This window comes from Chelonoidis abingdonii, chromosome 14, assembly GCF_003597395.2.
Source record: "Chelonoidis abingdonii isolate Lonesome George chromosome 14, CheloAbing_2.0, whole genome shotgun sequence".
Taxonomy (NCBI): domain Eukaryota; kingdom Metazoa; phylum Chordata; order Testudines; family Testudinidae; genus Chelonoidis; species Chelonoidis abingdonii.
The window spans coordinates 16,932,925-16,956,904 of NC_133782.1; the positions used below are offsets into that span (position 1 = coordinate 16,932,925).

Below are 23,980 nucleotides of genomic sequence, written 5' to 3' on the forward strand. Positions count from 1 at the left end.
CACCTCCCTGAAGTTCATGTAAGTTTTGCCGTTGACTTAAATGGGAGCAGTTTTACAACTTTGCCGCTAAGTGGGGTAACAATAAGATTAATGTCTGTATTTGATATGGGAGTGGAGTTCTCCAAATTGTATGTTCCCAGTCTCAAACTGCAACCTGCTTGGTGTTTTCTTGTTTACGCTATCTCAGTTGGCATACACAGATGCTCATACTAGGACAGTTTGCACTGTGGATGTGTGATGTGCTGCTGCATCTTAGAATAAATATGGCCTCATACTGTTAGCTCTGTAACATTTCCAACATCCCAGGATATTTTCCATCAATGGGGTTTGTGGGGTTCGTGGTTAACTTCTCACCTCATCTTTTGTTTACTTAGCAGCTTAAAAAAGCCTTTGGTACACAAGCCAACAAAGGCTATAGCTGTGTCTCTGCCATACACAGTATTGTAGTAACAAGGATGGCTCAAGTCAATTTGGGAGGGTTTGCCTACTTAGGAACTACACAGTTAACTGAATTCCTTTTAAAAAAGTCCTAATTAGAGGTTCAGTTATTTGCTTTTATATGGTGGGGAAGAGAATGTAAAATGAATAAAATAGTCTACAATTTAAATACAAAGGGCTAGGAAATATTCAGATAAAGTTGCCTATAACTGTTGACCTAAATCTTCAGAAAAAGAATATACATGCAATTGCCCAAGTGCACACACACAAAGACACCTTAGCAGGTTGTTAAACAGTTCTGTAATTCAGAATCTGTATTTTAGGATAGTCTTGTGGGTCAGGCATTGGACTGGGACTCAGGTGATCTGTATTCAGTTTCCAGCTCTGCCACAGATTTCCTGAGTGATCTCGGGCAAGTCACTTTATCACTCTGTGCCTTGGTTCCCCATCTGTAAAATAGGGGTATTTCCCTTCTCACACCTTTTGTCACATTAGATCTTAGGCTCTTTGGGTATACAATGGGCATGAAGACATGCCTAGCACAACAGGCTCTCAAACTTGGCAGGGGCCTCTAATGGTAACTCAGCACTGGCCTGGGTCAACTGACTTAGGCTGGGCTACAGGCCTATAAAATTGCAGCATAGACATTCGGGTTCCAGGACCCTCCCACATGGTGGGGTCTCAGAGCCTGGGCTCCAGCCTGGCTGGACATATTCACTGCTATTTTATAGCCTCAGTCCCACAAGCGAAAGTCTGCTGACCCTGGCCAGCTGCAGATGTTTTACTGTAATGTGTTTCTGGAGTACAACTAATAAAATCTTTCAGATTATAAAGGCCTGTGTTTTTATTTATCATGTTTAGTGCATAAAAATATCTTCTCATAAGAGGACTGTTTCTAAGCTGTGTCTAGCATGCTGTGCACTTAACTGGATTTTGAGTACCTTTGGAAGTGCAGTTTAAGAACCCAAACCTCACTTAGCTGGCAACGCTTACATTGTTTGGAGCTTTGAAAATGAACAGCAGGATTTTTGAAATGACTCCCATATCTAATTGGCAAGCAAAGAAAAGATCTTCATGTGCAGAAGAGGAACAGTAGTGTAGGGGTAAGTGATGGTCGTGACTAGGGATGCGCCACTCAGGGATGATGGGCCAACTGCTTTGAAGGAAAAACAGAAATCGGCCCTAATCTCAGCCCACATCAGCAAGGGACACTTCATTCACCCTGGTGAAGAGTTTCTCCATTAGGATTCTTTGAGAGTCCCCTGTGAGGCAGAATGGTGGTAGGGTGACCAGATAGCAAGTGTGAAAAATCGGGACAGGGGGTGCGGGCTGGGGGTAACAAGTGCCTATATAAGATAAAGCCATAAATATAGGGACTGTCCCTATAAAATCGGGACATCGGGTCACCCTAAATGGTGGTGGGTTGGAAAGCCCGAGGGAGGGGGAATCTGATCCCCAGTTTGCATGCTTTACTAATGCAGAATCCCAAATAACCTGGAAAGGCAGGGGGCTGGAATGGTTAGACTCCAGGGATCTATTGCCAGCACTGCCAAGGCTCGTGTCAGGTCTCCTTGCCTCAGTTTCCCCCTCTCCAATAGCACTTTCGGGGTGGGGGGAAGTGCTGCGGGAGCCTGGGCTGGAAGGTGCTACCCAAGGCACCACCCCTTCTTCCTGGCTCCGTGCCTGGGGTGCTCAGGCAGCGAGCTGCCTTTCCTGGCGAGAGGAGTGGCCACCCCAGAAAGCCCCGCAGCCTGCAGAGGGACAGAGTCCAGCCCCTCAGCCCCGCGCTGCCCAGCCCCGGGGCCCCTTCCCCAGCCCGGGCGGGCTGTGGCTTGGCTCGCACACCTCGCGGGAGCCGGCGGCGGCTGCGGGCGCTGTCCGTGGGCTGCGGGTGCTGATGGCCCTGCCCGCGGGGAAGGGGCTCAGCGGGGCTCCGTGAGCCCGCGCGGACCCTGCGCCCCAATTCAGCCGCTGCCATGGGCGCCGCCGGAGCGAGCAAAAGTTTGGCGCTGCGGAGGACTGGGCTGCCCGGCGGAGGGGCAGGGCGAGGCGCGGAGTAGCCCACGCGGGAAAGGTAAGGGGAGTCCCCAGGGCTGGCGCGGAGGCTGTAGGGTACCCCCACCCCAGCGGGGCTGCGGGGGGGGGCGTCTGAGACACCCCCAAGTCTGCGCATGAGATCCCCTCCCCCAGTGGGGCTGTGTGTGGTGTGTGTGTGTGTCATAGAGAGAGACAGACACCCCCCCATCTGGGACTGTGCGTGAGACCCCCTTTCCCCCAGTTGGGGCTGTGTGTGAGAGAGACCCCCCACTGGGGCTGTGTGTGGTGTGTGTGTGTGAGAGAGAGACACCCCCCCGTCTGGGACTGTGCGTGAGACCTTCTTTCCCCCAGCTGGGGCTGTGTGTGTGTGTGAGAGAGAGACCCCCCCCCACTGGGGCTGTGTGTGGTGTGTGTATGTGTCATAGAGAGAGAGAGACCCCCCCCCCGTCTGGGACTGTGCGTGAGACCCCCTTTCCCCCAGCTGGGGCTGTGTATGTGTGAGAGAGAGAGAGAGAGACCCCCCCCACTGGGGCTGTGTGTGGTGTGTGTGTGTGTCATAGAGAGAGAGAGACACCCCCCCGTCTGGGACTGTGCGTGAGACCCCCTTTCCCCCAGCTGGGGCTGTGTGTGTGTGTGAGAGAGAGAGAGACCCCCCCCCACTGGGGCTGTGTGTGGTGTGTGTGTGTCATAGAGAGAGAGAGAGACCCCCCGCTGTCTGGGACTGTGCGTGAGACCCCCTTTCCCCCAGCTGGGGCTGTGTGTGTGTGTGTGAGAGAGAGAGACCCCCCCCCCACTGGGGCTGTGTGTGGTGTGTGTATGTGTCATAGAGAGAGAGAGACACCCCCCCGTCTGGGACTGTGCGTGAGACCCCCTTTCCCCCAGCTGTGGCTGTGTATGAGAGAGACCCCCCACTGGGGCTGTGTGTGGTGTGTGTGTGTGTGTGAGAGAGAGACACCCCCCGTCTGGGACTGTGCGTGAGACCCCCTTTCCCCCAGCTGGGGCTGTGTGTGTGTGAGAGAGAGAGAGAGACGCCCCCCACTGGGGCTGTGTGTGGTGTGTGTGTGTCATAGAGAGAGAGAGAGACCCCCTGCTGTCTGGGACTGTGCGTGAGACCCCCTTTCCCGCAGCTGGGGCTGTGTGTGAGAGAGACCTCCCACTGGGGCTGTGTGTGGTGTGTGTGTGTCATAGAGAGAGAGACCCCCCGCTGTCTGGGACTGTGCGTGAGACCCCCTTTCCCCCAGCTGGGGCTGTGTGTGTGTGTGTGTGAGAGAGAGAGACCCCCTCCCACTGGGGCTGTGTGTGGTGTGTGCGTGTGTCATAGAGAGAGAGAGAGACTCCCCCAGTCTGGGACTGTGCATGAGACTCCCTTTCCTCCAGCTGGGGCTGTGTGTGGTGTGTGTGTCAGAGACCACCCCCCAGTAGAGCCTTTGTGTGTGTGTCATAGACCCCCCTGTCTGGGACTGTGCATGAGACCCCTATCCCCCCAGCTGGGGCTGTGTGTGGTGTGTGTCAGTCATAGACCCCTGCCCCCACAACTAGAGGTTCTGTGTGTGTGTCATAGACCCCTGTCCGAGACTGTGCGTGAAACCCCCTTTCCCCCAGCTGGGGCTGTGTGTGTGTGTGTGTCAGTCATAGACCCCCACCAAGTAGAGGCTCTGTGTGTGTGTCATAGACTCCTGTCCGAGACTGTGCGTGAGACCCCCTTTCCCCCAGCTGGGGCTGTGTGTGTGTATCAGTCATAGACCCCCGCCAAGTAGAGGCTCTGTGTGTGTGTCATAGATCCCCGTCTAGGACTGTGCATGAGACCCCTTTCCCCTAGCTGGGGCTGTGTGTGTTTAGGTGTGCAGAGACCCCCCCCCCACAGCTGGGTCTGCGTGTGTGAGAGAAAGAGAGCCATCCCCCCCCCCCACCTCAAACCTTGGCCTTCCCATGTGGTCCCAAGCACCCCAGAGCATCTTTTGTTGTGTGACTGAGCGCGAGCAAGTGTCCAGGCAGGGACATGTGTGGGTGTGTCCCCCCGCCCCCCTCCCCCAGGGCAGGGGCTGCAGAGGTCTTAGAGTTCTGACTGCACCAGATGGAGACAAGACTTGACTTATCTCTGGGGGGGGTGTGGAAGAGGGGTAATCCCATTTTAGGAGATGTTAAGCTACGTAACAATTGATTTTGTTGGGGGGGGGGTAGCTAGGGAAAAATCCCTTCTCTCTACCAATAACCAATAACCTTCCAGCCAGGTGGATATGTGTCCCCAGTTCTGTGGTTTGTTAAGCATGTGGACGGACTTCCTACCTGGACAGCCCCATGCTGTGGCTTGGCTTCCCCCGTTTACTAGGACCCTCGCAAATCAATCCCGCCTATTTACTACTGAAAGATAAACTGAAGCCCAGTAGGGTCTCACCTGCAGCAGGTCCCCTTGCCCCTGCAGAGAAGACTCGGACCTGGTGGCAGATTGGCAGAGGAGAAAAGCAGCTGTGAAAGGCTGAGCCTAGTGAGGAAGAGATCAGACCCTACAATACACAAGGGAATGCAGGGTCTTTCGAAACAGACAAAGGGGTGTGAATTCCAACCCCTGGTCCGTTTCCTACCGGCACCCTGATGCTAGATCTGGGCACAGGATGCTTCCCGAGCTGTGACGGTGGCCCAGCCTTTTGTTCCTCCTGTAAGCGATAGAAAAGGGTCTGGAGCACGGAACGCCTGGGCTTCCTGCTAATGCACCTGCGGCAACGGCTGCTTGGAAAACTCTCTCTCCTTCTGAAATCCGATTAACTCAAGGGAAAGGAGCTTTCACAGACCTTCTCTTCCCAGAACTGGGCTGAGCCATGGAGCGTAAATCAAATTCAGCAGCCGCCTTGCAAGTCCAAAGAGTAGCTGGCTAAATAGTTTTATTCTAAAAGGAGCAGTTCTGTGGCCGGGTAGGAAGGGATAAGGGAGTCTACTCTCTGTCCCTTCTCCCCCCAAAGAATATTTAGGGTTACTCAAGTATAGTTTCATTTGTTCCCTCTGAGATGAGATAAAACCCAGGCAGCCACCACTGTCAAAACAGTGACTTCAGTGTTTGTGGTTGACAGAGGAGTTCAGGTTCCAGAACTGCCAGCACAACAGGTACAGTGCTGAGCAAAGGGGTGTTAGCTTCTCCCTTCCTGGGTGCTTCAAGCCCTTACCTAAGGGAGCACCTCGAAGCAGGGGGAAGAGAGAGAGAGAGATGCTAGATTAGTCCTTTGCATAGATTTCCAGCACTGGGAAGGGAAGTTTCTGTGATGTTACTGGGACATGAACTAGGAACTGGACTGAGACCTACCAATTCATTTCCCACTGGTCACCAAACTGCCATCTGAGGGTAATGGCTTTTGGTGACTACATCCCTAAGCCAGGTCTGGAACACTGTATCAGAGATGGAAGTCCCTGGAAGCCAGGACCAATTTCCCTAGACCCATTCCCTCCCATCTAGTCACTCACATCAAACAAATGAATTGCTCTCTCAGGTATTCGCTAGGAGGAAGGAAAGACTTGAGGATCCCAGAACTAAAGCAGCTAATGACAGACTGATATTTTTTCTTGACATTTTCTCCACTGATTGATTCTAGTTTAACTTGCTCAAGCTCACCAGAATATGTAGCAAAGTAAGTGTCCCGAATCTAGTTTGTTGTCTACTTTGGAGCACACAGTTGACAACTTCCTTATTTCTCCACAACTGATTTGTAGTCAGCATGTCAATAATATCACTGTCATAGATATGTCTCTCAGGAAGCAGCACTAATAAAAGCATGTTTTACAAATGGCTCTAGACCAACCATAAAAATAGGACCTATATAAATAAAGTTCATATCCTAGATTTTTTTGCTGTCTTGATTTTATGGAAGAACAGCTGTATACTGTACCCTATAATAATTGGAGATACACCTATCTCCTAGAACTGGAAGTGACCTTAGGTCATTGAGTTCAGCCTCCTGCCTTCACTGGCAGGACCAGCTACTGATTTTTGCCTCAGATCCCTAAGTGACCCCCTCAAGGATTGAACTCACAGCCCTGGGTTTAGCAGGCCAATGCTCAAACCATTGAGCTATCCCTCCCCCCAACTAAGCTATACCTTTAGCTCCAATTCAGACCTATGACAGAGTTCCCTTTTCCTCCTCCCACTTCAATATGCTCCATGTTACCTACTTACGGTAATCTCTTTATTGGAATGTTCTTAATTTGTGCATGCCTAGCAGGAGAATCTCAGTCACGCAGTTATGTGCTGTGTACTATACAGCATTAGTCAAGTGCTCCCAAAGAAGAATGAAATATGGCCCTAAAAGAGAACCATGCATAATCAGAGTCTCAGAAATAAAACCTAGATGGAGCTACTATAAGGTGGATGCATAACTGGTTGGAAAATCATTCCCACAATCAAGCTGGAAGGGCATATCAAGTGGGGTCTTGTACAGATCCCTTCTGGGTCCGGTTCTGTTCAATATCTTCATTAATGATTTGGATAATGGCATAGAGCATACACTTATAAAGTTTGCAGACCATACCAAGCTGATAGGGGGTTGCAAGTGCTTTGGAGGATAGAATTAAATTTAAAATGATCTGGACAAACTGGAGAAATGGTTTGAAGTAAACAGGATGAAATTCAATACGGACAAATGCAAAGTACTCCACTTAGGAAGGAACAATCAGTTGCACACATACAAAACAGGAAATGACTGTCTAGGAAGGAGTAATGTGGAAAAAGATTTGGGGGAGTCCTAGCGGATCACAAGCTAAATATGAGTCAACAGTGTAACACTGTTGCAAAAAAATCAAACATCATTCTGGGATGTGTTAGCAGGAGGGTTGTAATCAACACTCAAGAAGTAGTTCTTCCGCTCTACTCCACACCGATTAGGCCTCAGCTGGAGTATTGTGTCCACTTCTGGGCACCATATTTCAGGAAAGATGTGGAAAAATTGGAGAAAATCCAGAGAAGAGCAACAAAATGAGTAAAGGTCTAGAAAACATGACCTATGAGGGAAGATTGGAAAAAACTGGGTTTGTTTAGTCTGGAGAAAAGAAGACTGGGGGAGAGGGAACATAATAACAGTTTTCAAGTACATTAAGGGTTGTTCCAAGTAGGAGGGAGAAAATTTGTTCTCTAACATCTGAGGATAGGACAAGAAGCAATGGGCTCAAATTGCAGCAAGGGTGGTTTACGTTGGGACATTAGGGAAAAATTCCTAACTGCCAGAATAGTTAAACACTGGAATAAATTGCCTAGGGAGGTCGTGGAATCTCCATTACTGGAGATTTTTAAGAGCAGGTTAGACAAACACCTGTCAGGGATGGTCTAGATAATACTAAGTCCTGCAGCCTGGCTTTAATGCAGGGGACTGGACTAGAAGACCTCTCTAGGTCCCTTCCAATCCTATGATTCTATGAAACGACTTGCATGGCACTAAATAAAAGTGTTCTCAATTATGTTAACGAAGCTACAGAAGAGCTGCATTCTGTGAGCCAGATTCACTGGAGCTGGCACAGGGAAGTATAAATACAACTCCCTATTCCAGTGAAGCTTCTTGATCTTACTCTAAGAGAGGCATGTGATGTTTCCCACTAGGAGAAGGAGCTTTACATTCCACTGGGAGCTGCATAGGAGCGCTGTCTGTTGACCCCTTGAATCAGTGCAGTCCCTGAATATCCTACCCACTTCCCTTTCCACACCAATGCACACCTTCATCCTCATCATAGAAAAAGGGAGACTGCAGGCATCTGGCACTTCTGCAACCTCCTCCCCTACTGGATTCTCTTTCACCTACATCAAATTTCACTGTGGGTGAATCTGGCCCATGTTCCCACAGCATGACCCATGGCTACACCATTCTGCAGTTTCTGAAGGCAGTGCCTTGGAAATACGTTAACAGCACCCCAGGTCTTCTCATGGAACTTCACAGTTAGTCTCTTGATAGCACAATACCAGTGCAATTTACTTTCCTATAACAATACACAGCCCAGATCTTATTATTTCAATTGGACTCATCACCAGAAAATCTTCAAACAGTTTGGCCTCTCTGCTAGCTACTATAAGGTTCATAAAGTTGCTAGGTCCTCAAAGGCTGCTTTTGGCAGGAGGTAACTAGATTGAACTGTGACAGTTGAAGGCCACAGATAGGCCCAAATGTTCAGAAATGTACATGCTTAATTGCACAGACAAAACTGAAAGTACATTTGCATACACAAGGGCTGTAACTTAATGAGCAGCCAATTAGACATCTAACTTTCCCATTATGTGTGCATTTACTTCAGTGCATACACACGTAAATCACGTATACAAATACATAATCTAAATATATGATTTTGAGGGAGGTTCCTTGCATTTTCTGTCTGTTATGCTTTTGAGAAAATAGATGAGTCACTTTCTCATGAAATTCCAAAGAGGAATTTAAAGGTTAATTAATAATACATAGTGGGGGGAAAAAGAAACCATTACCGTACCTTTCCAGCATTAGCACAGTCATACTGTGGATCTTATAATTTGGGGCTCTAATAAGTTTAAGCATTTTAATTGATGCTCAGGCTAGACACAAAAGGAAGTGAGGGGTGAGCTCCTAAGGACATTCATCATACAAAGTACAGTGAGATTGGACTGTCATTAGCTGTGAAATTAAACACTGTGAAGCAGCTTTTTCATTCTGACAATTATGAAAACACCTTAAGAAAGCAGTGTTTTCATCCCAGTTCTCATGCTCCTTTCTGTGCATTCAAGTCAGAAGGAGAGCCCAGCTGGGTGCCATTGTGCTGTAAGAGAGCTCCTGCAATTCAGAAATTCATTACAAGTGATGTGAAGCATGTGTGTGTATGTGTGTGTGTGTGTGGACTTGGCCTTGTGCCCTTCTCTGCTTCTTCGTGATAGAGGTTAATCCCAGAGGTTTTTCCATTTTTTTATTCTGCTTGCTTTTTACATTAAAAAGCACCTGTCTAGGCTAACAGACTATAATGACTCAAGCACTAGTGAACTGGTGACATCACAAGAGCCAAGAGAGTAATAGCTGTACTATTAAGAAGGGAAGTGGATAGGCTGCTTAAAGCATTTTTTTAATTATATTTTTAATACTACTTATCATTAATGGCTAATTAACATTTTTGGCTAAAGGAAGCTTTTGCTAAAGATCCAGAATCCTCACCCCCTTCAATTAAGGTACTAGAGCATAAACCACTGAGACCTCCCAGTGGTTCTCCAGCAAAACCAAGGAAGGCCAGACCTGCTAATTTTTCTAAGGTAAGAAAACGAATAGTATTTTAAAAACCTCTCTTTCTCCATCATAAAGAAATGAAAGAAACACAAACCCAATTTGTTTTTCAGTTCTTTGCAGTCACAGCGCAGGAGGAAGGGATTTGAGGGGAGCACATGAGGGCTGCATGGGGCAGATGGAAGAGGCTTGGGAAACATTTCCCTTCGTCATTGGAGAGGTTCTAGTATGTTCATCATCACGATTCCATTGCAACAAGTCTGTTTTTTTCAGTGGAAACTCAGATAGATGAGCCAACAGCACACACTCAATAAAAGGATAAAATTCAGGTGGAGTTGAATCTCTGAGTGAAGACAACTTGGTGCGAAAACAATTACTGCATTTGCAGGTAGCTCACATCTCAAAGTCAATACCTTGTCTATGTCAAAAAATAAATTTCATTTTTAAAAGAGATCCAGAAACCCTGGTTAAATACAACGAGCCGGATTCTTTCCAGTTATGCTGGTGCAGCCCCAATCACTTCATTGGGGGTTTCATTGGTGTAACTCAGATTATTTGTTTCTGTCATCCAACAAGCTTCATTTACTAACACATTTGCTCCAGCAAAAGAGGTGGGGAGAAAGCTGTGAAGGTTTTTTCTTTACTCTCCTGAAACAAAAACAAACAAAAAGAGGGACACAGCAAGCCAGATCCCGAGATGTAACTGGCCAGGAGAGCAGCAACTACACAGGAGGGGTTGTGGCCAGGAAAGGGGATGTGGCTGAGGTTCACGTGGGACCCTTGGGGCAATTGGCAGACAGAAAAAAAAACTGTACAGCAGTTTTCAGGCTGCTTTTAGTTATGCTGGAAGCCTGGCACAGCATAGAACAACCCAGGATTGTGGGAGCATAAATGTGATTTAAAGCCACCTTTGCACTCAATTTCTTGATCTGTGCTGGGTGCTCCTTGGCTGGAACTCATGCTGTGGACATGGATTAAATAGCTCCATCTATTCAAATGTCACTGTCCCTCACAATTTACAGGAGGAAAAAAGTGTCTCAGACTGTAAATCTGTAGATCACACCCATCTGACCTGGAAATTAGCAAGATGAACATTGCTGGATTTCTATTTTCCATCAGTCTTACAGAGGACATAGAGAGGGGACTGTCATTCTCACTATAAATCAATGCAGAAAAGCCTGTGAGAAAGGTAAGGGGCACTGAGCATGATATAAATGTGGAAGGAGTGGGGAGTGGATTGATTCCCTTGGTTATTTAGCTCATGCTAAGAACCAGTAGGCAGTTTCATGGAGTTAACATTAGTTGCGTTGATTTCCTGTGCAGATCTCAATCTACTTTAACTCTGGTGACTTTTTGCATCCTGTTCCTAAGGATGTACTCAGGGTATATAAGTAATTATGCTATGTGAACAATTACTTAAGGAGAGTCAGGGAGTTTCCACTCTGCCCAGAACAACTATGAAACCTAAATGAGTGGGTGAAGGTCTCATAGACTTACAATAACCTCTCATGGATGTATTCTACTATTGAGGAGACGCCTGCGACAGTTACATTTTCCACTGCATTACAAGCAGTTAGGAAAGCTCCAGAAGAATAGGGAGGGGGAACGGAATAAATCTAACACTTGTGAATTACAAATACTTTAAAACCCACCAGTCATGCAAATAAGCATATTCAAACAAAGATGGACTGGATTATCAGTAGGAACTATTATATTCCCAAAATAATCATTGCAGAACAAACAGTAACACTCATTAAACAAGACAATGCAAGAAAAATAGGATGATATTAGCTATTAGTCCATGTAACGGTAAAGCACATACTAATGAGGGAGTATTTTTCTTTAAGTAGAATTTATGGTATTTGGTGTTGCCTCCTTGACACCAGCTCTATCTTCTTCACAGCGGAAGACCTCCAGGATACAAATTTTAACTGATTTTCCTTTTTCATATTTTTACTGCCAGTTTATTAACACACAATTAAATTTAAGCCTGAATGTCAAAAGTGCACATCAAAAACTGTGTGGTTGCATACCTAATTTGTACATGCAATTGTCCTCACAAATTTTATGTGCAGATAGGCAATTATGTGCATGACTGAGCAAATTAACATGAGTGTACATGCACGTCTTTTTCTATCCATAACTGTGCATGCACAAGTAGAAGAGCCACTCATCAGCCAGCACATCACCTTGTTGCTGGGCATGGCATAACATGTTCTCCTTTGGCACACCCCTCTGATAGCCACTCCAGCCCTGCAGTGATCTAACTTTTCCCCTAACTCAGCCCTCCAGGAAGGTCACTTATAATCCCTCCATTCTGGGGTAACACTGTCCCAACTCAAAGGAACAAAAAAATTCTTCCACTCTTTCTGTGGCCCATCCTTGACAAACTCTCCACCATCATCAGGCTCTACAGTTCCCCCACTTCTTCAGAATGTTGCCTTCCTAGGCTATCTCCCTGGAGGCCTGCAACTTCCTGAGCTGCTGGCCATAAGAGCTTGTTCCCTGGAGACTCTTTCCCGAGTCTGGATCAACTCCAGTCTGCACTTCCAAGCATTTGCTTGTAGGTTGGCCTTCTCTCTGTCTTACTTCAGGAGTCTCCACAATCGCTTCCCATCAGGACCAACCCCAGGATGCAACAATCCTCCCAGCAGCTTAGCTTTCTCAATCTTTTGTGCAAATCCTCTCGCCTTCTCAGCAGGGTCCAGTCATTACCCAAGGCCTCCTGATCAGCTGGGAGAATAGTTGATCTTCACAGCTAAGGCTGAACCTGACTCCCCTTAAAGGATCAGTCTGCCTGTGACAGTGCAGTTTTGAAAATCAACAGCTCTATTGTAGAAATTGAATTGGAAGATTGTAGCAGGGGCTTAAATTTTCCCTGTGAAATGCAGAAGAACTTACTATAATTCAGATTATCTGTCCTGGCCTCTTAATTTTACACACTTTCTTCTGTACACACAGTTGTTTTCATCTGCAAAAGTGAGCATGCACTTCTTCTGTGGACACAAGAAGCCATGTGTGCCGTCAAACTGGCCAACCAGCTAAGAGTTTGGCCTGATTCACAAATTAATTATTATTTTTATTAGTAGTAGTACTGTAGTACTGGGAACTCCAGTCATGGACCAGAACCATATTGTGCTAGGTGCAGGATAAACACAGAACAAAAAGATGTAGGGTTTGGGTGCATGAAATCAGAACCCAGCTTGAGGCTGGACGAAAATTTGTTCCAATGCGTGACCAGAATATGTTCACTAGCCACAATGTTTCTTTGACTCTGAATTTAGCCATCATCATTGTACTTAATAGATTTGCTATTCTGTAGGGAGGTGGCTCAGTCCAGCAGATACAGCACAGAGCTGGGAAGCAGAAGACCTGTGTCTATATTGGAGTCTAGCCTTTTCTTTCTATTACTGCATAAAAACAGCCCTACTCACCTGTAAATATTTCTTTTTCTTTCACAATGAAAACCTTGTTTCACAGAAGTTTGACATCATTATCTGAGATGATCAGCTGTAGCTGGAGTTTGGCTGGAATAGAACAATTTGATTGGATATCTCTTTTGTGCAAAACCTGAACAAATATGCTCAGGTCATCATCCTGGTGTTCACATATGCCCCCTAACTGGACACATTATACTGTGCAATCTCGTTCATGAGGCTGGGACATTTCTAAATAGGACGTTCAGTTCTTATTTCTCATTATCAAATAAAGAGAAGGGGGAGGAATGAAGGCGAATGAATGTGATAGGTTTTAAGAGGCTCTTCAGACTCAGTAGGATGACTAGCAGGGGGCTGTGCTTAATTTAAGATCATATTCACACTTGTGCTGCCTAACCACTAACCAGGACTAAAGAGGTCCTGAGGATTTGAGAGTTTGCCAGCGGCACAACAGTTTGGCTGTGACTGTTGCTGAAGGAGCCAATAACTGGCTTGTTGTTCCCTGTGATGCTGATGCCGTTTTATGTATAACACCTTGTTCCACAAGACAAACACAAGTGCAGTGGCCAAGTTTGCATAACTCAGCAGCTGTAAGGGTCTCTCTCCCCCACTTTGTTCATTAACAGTCATTAGAACTTAAAACGGTATCTGTGCAGATGCAGCAGCTCAGTAGGGGATTTCAGTTGGAAATGCTTTTGCTGAAATATGTGTTAACATTTTTTTTTGCTTCTTTTATTGAGCTTTACAGTTGAGACCCCAATCCCTGTATACAGTAGAGCTGTGCTCAGCACCTGACCTGGTGTGGGGTAGAAAGGCAGGTCCCCTGTTCCAGCCTGATGGGGATGGGGGAGGGGACCAGCTGCAGCCTAACATAGCAATCTAAAGTTGTGTTCTTGTTGTGCCTCTGGGTCACACAGATCCTCTGAACTTGGGGTGGGGAAACAACTGGCATACGGACAGCTACACTGGTTTTATTAATGCCACCCCAGGGTTCCTGCTGCATCCCTCATCTTCCCAGTTAGGGGTGCTCTTTGTCCCCTTGGCACTGTTGAAGGTGTTTCCAAGGGACAAATCCTGCCCCTTCCTCTCCATGGCTGCAGAGTTTCTCCCAAACACGGTGGAGCTGGTGTGGGTTTGCTGCACGAAAAGGAGGAAGATGGAACTTGGAGTGCCCACATAGGGCTACGCACTGTGGAGTCCAATTATGCAGGGAGTTTTTGGGGCATGTGGCAGGGTGGGCTGGAGGAGGGCTAGAGGATTTGTCAGCTCCATGTGCTGATCTTCCACAGGGGCTCAGAAGCTGCTACCTTGCAGCATGGGGTCAACGATTGCTTCCTTGGCACCAGAAAATGGTTTGATCTGAAGCAAGGAGTAGATAAACACCCACTGCAATGGGACAGTTTTCAGGTGGAAAGAAAGATGCCTTTCCTTGTCCTGGCCATGTGAGTCCTGCTTTCAGTGGGCATTGGGCAGACCTCCCTGTGTTATGGGATATTAGGCAAGCAACCATCCTTTCCCCAGATACATCCCAATGGGCACACTCCCCCTTCCACATCTCCTTTTGCCAAATCCTAGCCATCCTTTAGGAGTCAAAGATCCTTCCCAAGAGCTCCCCTGCACCTGCCTGTTCTCTCGATTGTTGTCTGCCTAAGCTTGAAGCCAGGTATTAAACATCTGCATCACCCAAGTGGTAGAAACGGCTCCCCAGGGTGCTGAGAGCTCTCGTGCAGACTTGGGCTATGCAGGTTTATTTGCATTTCCCAATAATGGACAAAGGCACCTTTCTCCATTTCTGACTGAACTGGGGCCTCCCCATTCCTTAGGTGTCTGTGTGTCTTGCCAGACAGTGAGATTCCAGTCTCCTATGGCATCCCTAGCAGCATTCAAACCAATCTGATGAATATTTAGTGAAAAGAAACAAAGAAACGGAGGTGAAACCTCCCTTTACCCAGATTTGCTGGTGACCTCCCCTGAGCTGAAATTTAATCTGTGTCCAGTTCCAAATCTTCATCCGGATTGGCTACATTTAATCCTGCCTGAGAATAGAGGAAGGAGGAGAGGTCCTTTCCCGTCCTATATTTGTATGGTTCTTTCTCAGTGCAAAATCAAAATCTTAGTCTCAGACTAATCCAGAGCCAGGCACTTACTTCCTCCTTGGTCCAATGACTTTTTAATGCATTTCAAATACCACGTGGCCCTATAGCTGTTGTTTTATTACTAATACTTCCCAATAATTTCACTTTGCTTTTCAAAGGAAACAGAAACATCCTAGATACAGGCTCTCTGGTATGTATCTGGTATGTAAGAGAGTTAATCGGGTTCCTTTGAAAGGATCAGTATGGAATAGATTAATCCCAGATGAGTTCTCCCAGTTAGCCCCACAGGACTAGTACTGCTTGTTGAAGGCCCACATACAGAAACGTGCATTACGCTCAATTAATCTACCATGGGGTAATGAAGGGCGCCAGCATAAGAACCCATTTTCCCAGGGAGTCTAGATGTTCTGTAGATGGGGGGTTAGATTCCTAAACAACCAGCGCAGAATGGAACTGTTATATTAATTTACATGGGATAAATGGGCTAAAGGTATTATCATAACCCAGTCGCTGTCCAACATTAAACAATGTTAAGCAAGGTCTGGGGTTTGGTATACAGAGAACTCAGCCTGCTTAGCACTATGGCAAACACACCATTAAAATCCTTTTGACCTTTTATTAAAGATACAGAAAAGAAGGAAAAACAGTCAAAGCATTTTAAATGTAAAATATTGTATAAAGCTTTCATTCTAACAATGTTCCTTGTTCCCTTTCCTTCAGCAGGAGAGAGTCTTTAGAAGGGAAAACCCGCTGTGTTTAATAGTCTCTTAGATAGTATCCAAGATGGTAATAACTGTCCTTCTGCGGAAAAGAGAAGAAGTTAGTTGAGATGTTGCTGTTGTCACTGAAGCCCAATCTTAGAAGGAAAAGCCCCCTTGTGTGACAGTCTCTTAGATGGTATCAGAGATAGCAATAACTATCATCCCAAGTGGGTTTGGGATTCAGCGGGAGCTGGTAGGGATGATGTAATCTGGGTCCTGCTCTCTCTGGCCAGTTCTGGTCAGAGCACCTCTAAGGATCAGGATGACGATGACCCAAGGTGCCAGGAAATGGTGCAAGTGGCAGCCATGATTGGTGAAGCCTGCTCCAGTTGCCTCCATCTCTTCTTTCCATTTGTTCTTCTTTTTGTCCTTTCCCCACAAAACCTCTTTCTTTTATGGAACCAAAAAGGGAGTGATGCGTGGAACAGGCCATCCCTTCATTATTTTGTCCACCAATTAGGCCTAATATCTGACACACTCATTTTGGCTTATTAATTTCTGGCTCCACCGCTGCTGTTTTTAAAACAAGCATAATGTCAATATAGTCCTTGAATCATACATATCAGCTTGGTCTTTTTGTTTAGACTAATTCAGTTATTCTATCTCCTTTTCATACCTTTTCCCATCACCATTTGTTCATCTCAGACTGAGACTTGTGAGCAGCAAGTGGCTCTTTAATGTGTGTCCTGCGGCTCTTTGCAGCACAGGATATTAAAACACTCTGTGTGATTTAATTATTAACCATCTAAGTTATTAACCAATCCAGATGCTTTTACTATGTTACCCAATTGTAGCTGATAAAATAATACTTGGTCAGTCATTTTGCTGTGAGAATAATGTGTATATATACACACACACATACTAAATATTTCCTGTCATACTGATTAAATATGACTATATAGTACTATAGTAAATGAAACACTGAATGTGGCTCTTTTGAATAATGTTGATCACTAATTTGGCCCCTGAATCACTAAGGTCTGCTTATCACTGTTCTAGGTTATTGTAACGTTATGAACTTTTACATAATTTTGACAGTTGAGCTCACAGTTTGGGTAAATATGTAGGCCCACTTGTCACAATATAACAAACTTGGCCAACATTCTATCTAATTTCTCCAGTCAGCTCCACTATTTTCATAGTACTTGGACATTAATCCAATGGGAATAATTTGATCATGAAAGCATTTTTATTGGCTGGCTAAGGCATAGCCTCCACCCTAATCGCCAGTCCGACCTAAAAAGCCTTTGAAATGTTTCCTGTTGACTCCCTTTTCTGATTACTGGTGGGGAAAGCTACCCACATTATAAAAACCCTGTGACTTGTGTGCAGAACGAACCCAATGTCTTGAGAAAGTCATGAACCAGGCCAAACTAATTAGAGTCCACAGTGAAGTGGTGTACAGGGACCAGTAACTCAGGGAATGAAGATCTATTGGCAGGGTCTATTGGCAGTTTAACACCAATTAGTGCCTTAAAATAGATTTACACTCAAAGCCAATTTAGTTGCTACTTGAAGTAATTAGGTTCATCTGTCTGAGTGCAGTTTTGGATGGAAGTCTGGCTTTTTTACCCAGGTATAAATAACACTTTGTGGTTGCTCCATTTGTGAGATCCAATGTCATCAGTAATCCATGAAAAGAAATACTGTACCCCCCAGAGCTATTAGCTCAGTAGTTATCCTCTAGGTAGTCTTGTGTCTTAAATGAAATGCTGCAGATAAAAGCCTGTTAGCAATTCCATAGCATCCCACAGTTAGCAGTGTAGTCTAGTGGACTAAGCACAGGACTGGCAGCCAGGAACTTGTAAGCTTGAATTCCAGTCTGATATTGACTCCTTCCGTAGTCTTGGGCAAGTCACTTCACCGCTTTGTGCTTCAGTTTCCCCGTCTGTAAAAAGGAGGTAATACTACTTATCTTGCTTGCAGAATCACAGATGTTGAAGGTGGAAGAGATCCAGCCCATATCCCTGAGAGCAATGCATGAATGTTCCCTACAGTACGTTTACTATTTCTTTGTCCAGTCCAGCTTTAAAATTCTAAGCACTGGGGTTTCCACTCCTTCCCCTTCGAGACAATCCCATGCTTGACACAACTCACAGTCAGGAAGTTTTTCCTGATATTTCAGTTCACATTTCTCCTTTCTCAGTTCCAGCCTATTAGTCCAGGTTATACCCCCATGGGGTCTCCTAAATAATTCAAGATCCAAAAAGAGACAGGGAGCCAAATTTTATATTTTCACACCTGCTGGCACCTTACTGAGACATTTAAAGCCTGCCCATGGAAGCTCAGTTTAGCATTTAAATGTCCTTTCAACCAGAACATTCAAACTGAGTGTTTGGATATTCTATTGCATCCCACATCTCTGAAAATAGGGCCCAGCTAATCAATGCAATGCAGAGACACAGAAAAGCTGTTGCCTGGTTGAAGGAGCTGCAGGGATGAAGGCTCTCACCCCAGCACACTCTCACTTTCTCTCTCTTTGGAGCTAGTTATTACTGTGTATTCAATATTCTCTCACATCACTGGGGGATGAACTAGCCATGCATCTAGGATAGCACTATCTGTCAAATGGATCTCATAACTGCTTCCCCAGCACACTGCTTAGGACCCACTCTTCTGAGCTGCTCTGCCTGGGGCAGGGGTATGTGTGTGCACTGCTGGATGTCTAGTTACCTCCAGCATGCACTAGTTCTAGGATGGCTCTTATAGCAGGACTCACCCAACACTAGGGTGACCAGATGAGAGGAAGAAAATATTGGGTCACATCGGGGGAAGAGGGGTCACCAGCGAAGCAAAAAAAAAAAAAAGGAGTACTGCGGAATATCGGGACAAATTGCATCCTGACCAATGTGGGACAAATGCCTAAATATCGGGACGGTCCTGATTTTATCGAGACATCTGGTCACCTTACCCAACACACCCTCAGCACATATCACCTCTGGCTTCACACTTCATTGCAGGGAGGGAGCTCCTCATTTCACCAACAGGTAGTGTGGGTGTCAGTTGTCCTGCCCGACACATGGGGACCCCTCTCCTTACATTGTCTACAGCTGAATTCCTTTTACAACACCTGCCATTCTATCACTCATTGGCATGGTTCCTATTTATAAGGGGCTCCTACGGTACACAAGTGCGGGGCAGAGAGAAAAGAACAGAAATGATGCAGGTATTAAACATCCCAGAAGCAGGCTAGCAGCCATTAAAACGTACTTATCTCATTATTTCCTCTCCTATTTTTTTAAATGAGTAAAATATTTTTCCATTTATTTGTTATCAGCAGAGGGAGTGAATATTCTGAAAAATGTCAAACGTTCCACTTTACTACCCCCTATTAACTTTCTAAGCACCTTGGAACCTTTGGCTCAGCTGCATGAAATAACAGGAAAACTAATTAGACCAATAAAACATGATGACTTAGGCATCCTAAGAAAATGAACATAACTTTTTAACTTTTTTTTAAAAATACACCCATATCAGCAAGGTTACTGTCTATCCTGCCAGGATTTTAAATGAGGAAGTACTTGGAGTAAACAAACAAACACACAAATTACCAACTAGAAACAGCCATGAAATGTGAGGATAGAAGGTGATTCAACAGCTCTTCACAAACAGATGCGTCTGCCTCATCTTTCTAGCGCCATTTCAGATATCACATGGCAATGGAAATTAGAAAAGGTCCCGCTGGTACGTGAATGGTTTTGGAAGTTTCACAGCACATCACCAAATGAAGAACTGCAGCCAGGTCCTCAGCCAGTGTAAAATTGGTGTCACTCTATTGACTTCAGTGGCGCAATGCTGATTTACAGCTGCTGAGGATCAGGCCCCTAGTGTATAGTGCAAGAAACAACAAGACTTTTTTTAAAAAAAGTGTGGGCTCCAAGGATATAAAATAGATAATTCCTTTAAGTTAACTCCTTTTGACTGTAAAATCTTGTTATGGAGCAGGAATCTCTGTGAAGCACTTTGTGCAATCATTTGAGTACAGAAATGGTTTAAAACAAATCCCATAACTAGAATTTGGGTTGCCAGGAGCAAATCCTGTAGCCTTCCATGGCCTGGGAATTTGCTGTTGCCCACAGGATAGCAGTTAGTTGAATTGCATAAGAAAGGATAACTGTTAAAAAACACCCTAAGGCTGATGTACCAGTACTGGCACTTGGTGCATCTTCAAGATGCAGCCATACATCCTTGGTTGCAGAAGGCTTTTTAATGGTATGAAGCATCATCTCTTTCCAAAAAGCATGTATTGGAATCCAGCCTCTTTGCACTTGAGGTGCTGCAACTCATGGAAGGGGTAGCACATGGGAGAGTGTCCACAGACTGTGAATCTACCCTGGATGGACTGTAAGATAGGAGGCCATATGGAAAGTGCCTTTAGCAGCTGGAATCAAACAGCATGGCTGTGTGTGCGATTATCCTGACATGGACATTTTTTACTGAATGCTCACTGACTACTTCTTTACAAATCATTACAGGATCTTGGGATTTGAAGACACATCCCTGTAGTGGGGGTGAGGTGGAGTCGCACCAGCAGAGGGTGGGCATTAGAAGGCGCAACATCCCATAAAACTTCTTGGTGAGCATTAGGAATGCACCTGCAAGCTACATCTCTTTGTGGCATGCTCAATTACTCCCCTGCCCCCGCATGCGGTCATACTTTATGGGCTGGTATGATGGAGGAAGATGGCACCATGGCCCCTTTGAGGCACCACAGGGTGCTCTCCATGGGAGCAGGGAAGGAGCAGTCCCTGAGCTCCTCAAGCAACAGAACTTCAATTCTGACTAGTTCTTAGATGCATGTCGTAAGGTGGGACAGACTTAGTGTATCCTTCTCCTGCACCACTGTTCATCTGTGTGAAGAGACAGGCACAATTTAACCCTATATATAGTAGACATATAGCCTCATATTTTCTACACTGATGCGTCCATGTGTGCTGATGTTTGCAGGTGTAAATCAGGGGGCGTGCAAGTGTAAGCTCCACATATTCTGTGCCTGAAAATCTGTCCCACAGTGATTAGATGTCTGGGTTTCAGAGATGATAAGCAATCTCTGCTCCTATTGAAATCTGCTGGAACTGTTGGTGCGAAACGTTTGTGAAAATCAGGCCCTGATGCTCTTTTCCCAGCTCTGTCATTCCCTCTCTGGGTGGCTTCAGCCAAGTAGGTCTCTTTTTTCCAAAGGTAAAGAGAGGAGTGAATCATTTCAAAATAAAATGGCATTGTCTGTTTGTTACTGCAGCATGTAATCTGGGCATAGAGATGGATGAAAGCAAGATAGGCGATCAGTGCTGCAGGGTACCTTCACCAAGTGAACCTTTAAGAGGTACTTGAAGGAGGCAGCGAGGTTGCAGGCTATATGGAGTCATGGAAGATGCTGCAGACACAGGCAGGAAGAGAATAAAGGTGTGGAGATATTGTGTTCTTTATTGGCATCCCATTGTCCTAAATGAAAAATAAAAATTAAGGCACATTTGTTGCAAGAGAAGAATGATCGTAATTTGTTTCCTGTGGGAAAAGTCTTGCTTTTCTAAAACTTGGGGCCACACTCTCATCTGGGTAAACTGGCCTAGCTCTGTGGATAGCTGTAGAGCTAGACTGATTTCATGTCACATGGGGATCTGGCCTTGGATTTTTAGGTAAACTGAGTTAATGACAAACAGCAGCTTTGATGGGGCAGAACATTCTGTTCTACTTTGTACAGGTTCTTGTACTGCACCCATCACCAGAGTGCTTGAAGGAACATCAACAAAAGAAGTTTTATATAATGCTCATGGAGACTTAACCACAGACCACATTATTAAATTGCCATCAGTGCTTTAGCTGTTTGCCTTTCAATCCAGGACGCACTCTTTAACTGACGACAAAGTTGATTGTTTTGTTGGAGGGAGGACGTGGGTGAAACCTGAGGATAAAAATTGTGTAATCCTTGTAGTCCACGAGGTAACAAACTTTAACGCATTATCAACTTAATAAAAACAAACCCCAAGCCCCACAGTAAGACAACTGCTCACAGGTAAGGGCCTGATCCAAAGTCCAGTGCAGTCAATGGAACAACTCCTACAGATTTCAGTGAGGTTTGGATCAAGCCTTAAACCTACCTCTTCCTCTGGTTCTTCCTGAGCATCTTGGGTGAAATCTTGACTGAAATCTTGACTCCTTTGACTTAAATGGAGCAGGATTTACCCCTTCTTTTATGCTTAGAGTGTAAACAGCTTAAGGCAGGGCCTGGCTTTGGTTTTGCCCTGCACAGGGCTGAGTACATTATCAGTCCTTAGCAAATAACATTTACCCAGGGGAGCTTAGATCAGCAGCTGGCCTTCAACAAAGTCCTCCCTCATGCTAACTCCAAGGGTGCCTGCCATCTTTGACAGAACTGGCTAGTACATATTACCTGCAAGTGAGTCTGAAAAAGGGTTGGTGGTTCAGATCAGAGGAGCATCCAATAGTCCTGAATGTCTTTGCAGTGGGAATTTCCCAGGAACAGGCTTTTTTGAATGTTTCACTGTTCACCTGGGTTTGTCTGGGCTGTATACCATGAAAACTGTATTTCTGCTAAGTTCCTGGATGAAACCAGGAGGCTCAGGAACAGGAAAGTTTAAAAGAAGGGAACTGGATGATTCTGGGCCTAGGAAATGGGTTGGGGAGCTTTTCAAAACAGAGGAGTCAGTTTGAATCAAGCTCAGGTTAATAGTGACAGAAAGTGGTTATTACCTGATTAGAACGTAAGAATGGCCATATTAGGTCAGACCAATGATCCACCTAGCCCAGCATCCTGTCTTCCAACAATGGCCAATCCCAGGGGCTTCAGAGAGAATGAACAGAACTGGGCAATTATCATGTGATCCATCCCCTGTCGTCCACTCCCTGCTTCCAGCAATTAGAGACTCAGGGACACCCAGAGCATGGGGTTGTGTCCCTGACCATCTTGGCTAATAGCCATTGATGGATCTATCCTCCATGAACTTACCTAATTCTTTTTTTGAACCCTGTTATAGTCTTGGACTTCACAACATCTCCTGGCAACAAGTTCCACAGGTTGATTGTGTGTTGTGTGAAGAAGTACTTACTTTTGTTTGTTTTAAACCTGCAGCCTCTTAATTTCATTGTGTGACCCCTTGTTCTTGTGTTATGTGAAGGGGTAAATAACACTTCCTTATTCACTTTTGCACCACCATTCATAGTTTTATAGACCTCTATCATATCCCCCCTTAGTCGTCTCTTTTCTAAGCTGAAAAGTCCCAGTCTTATTAATCGCTTCTCATATGGAAGCTGTTCCATACCCCTAATCATTTTGTTGCCCTTCTGTGTACTTTTTCCAATTCTAATACACCTCTACCCGGATATAACGCAACCTGATATAACACAAATTCAGATATAACAAGGTAAAGGAGTGCTCCAGGGCTGGGGTTGGGCACTGCACACTCTGGCGAATCAAAGCAAGTTCGATATAACATGGTTTCACCTATAATGCTGTGGGATTTTTTGGCTCTCGAGGACAGGGTTATATCAAGGGTACAAGGTGTAATATTTTTGATATGGGGCAACCAGAACTGCACACAGTATTCAAAGTGTGGCAGTACCATGGATTATAAGTGGCATATATTTCTGTCTTATTATCTATCCCTTTCCTAATGGTCCTAACATTCTGTTGGCTGTTTTGATTGCCACTGCACAGTGAGCCTATGTTTCAGAAAACTAACTGAGGTACGTCTACACTACGGGATAATTCTGGTTTTACATAAACCGGTTTTGTAAAACAGATTGTATAAAGTCGAGTGCACGTGGCCACACTAAGACACATTAATTCGGCAGTGTGTGTCCATGGTCTGAGGCTAGCATCGATTTCCGGAGCGTTGCACTGTGGGTAGCTATCTGTAGCTATCCCATAGTTCCCGCAGTCTCCCCTGTCCCTTGGAAATCTGGGTTGAGATCCCAGTGCCTGATGGGGCAAAATCATTGTCGCGGTGATTCTGGGTAAATGTTGTCACTCATTCCTTCCTCCGGGA

The 23,980-nt window shown here is 45.5% G+C and overlaps 1 protein-coding gene across 1 annotated transcript in view; it reads left to right on the forward strand.

Annotated features, from left to right (window-relative positions):
* Positions 1-2,427: 2,427 nt before the first annotated feature.
* The window catches only part of LOC116838669 (opsin-5-like), a 45,783-nt gene continuing 24,230 nt past the window's right edge, over positions 2,428-23,980 (forward strand). Inside the window, exon 1 of the mRNA XM_032804041.2 lies at positions 2,428-2,512. The gene's annotated coding sequence lies outside the window, so the exon portion shown is untranslated. The remainder of the gene's footprint in view (positions 2,513-23,980) is intronic.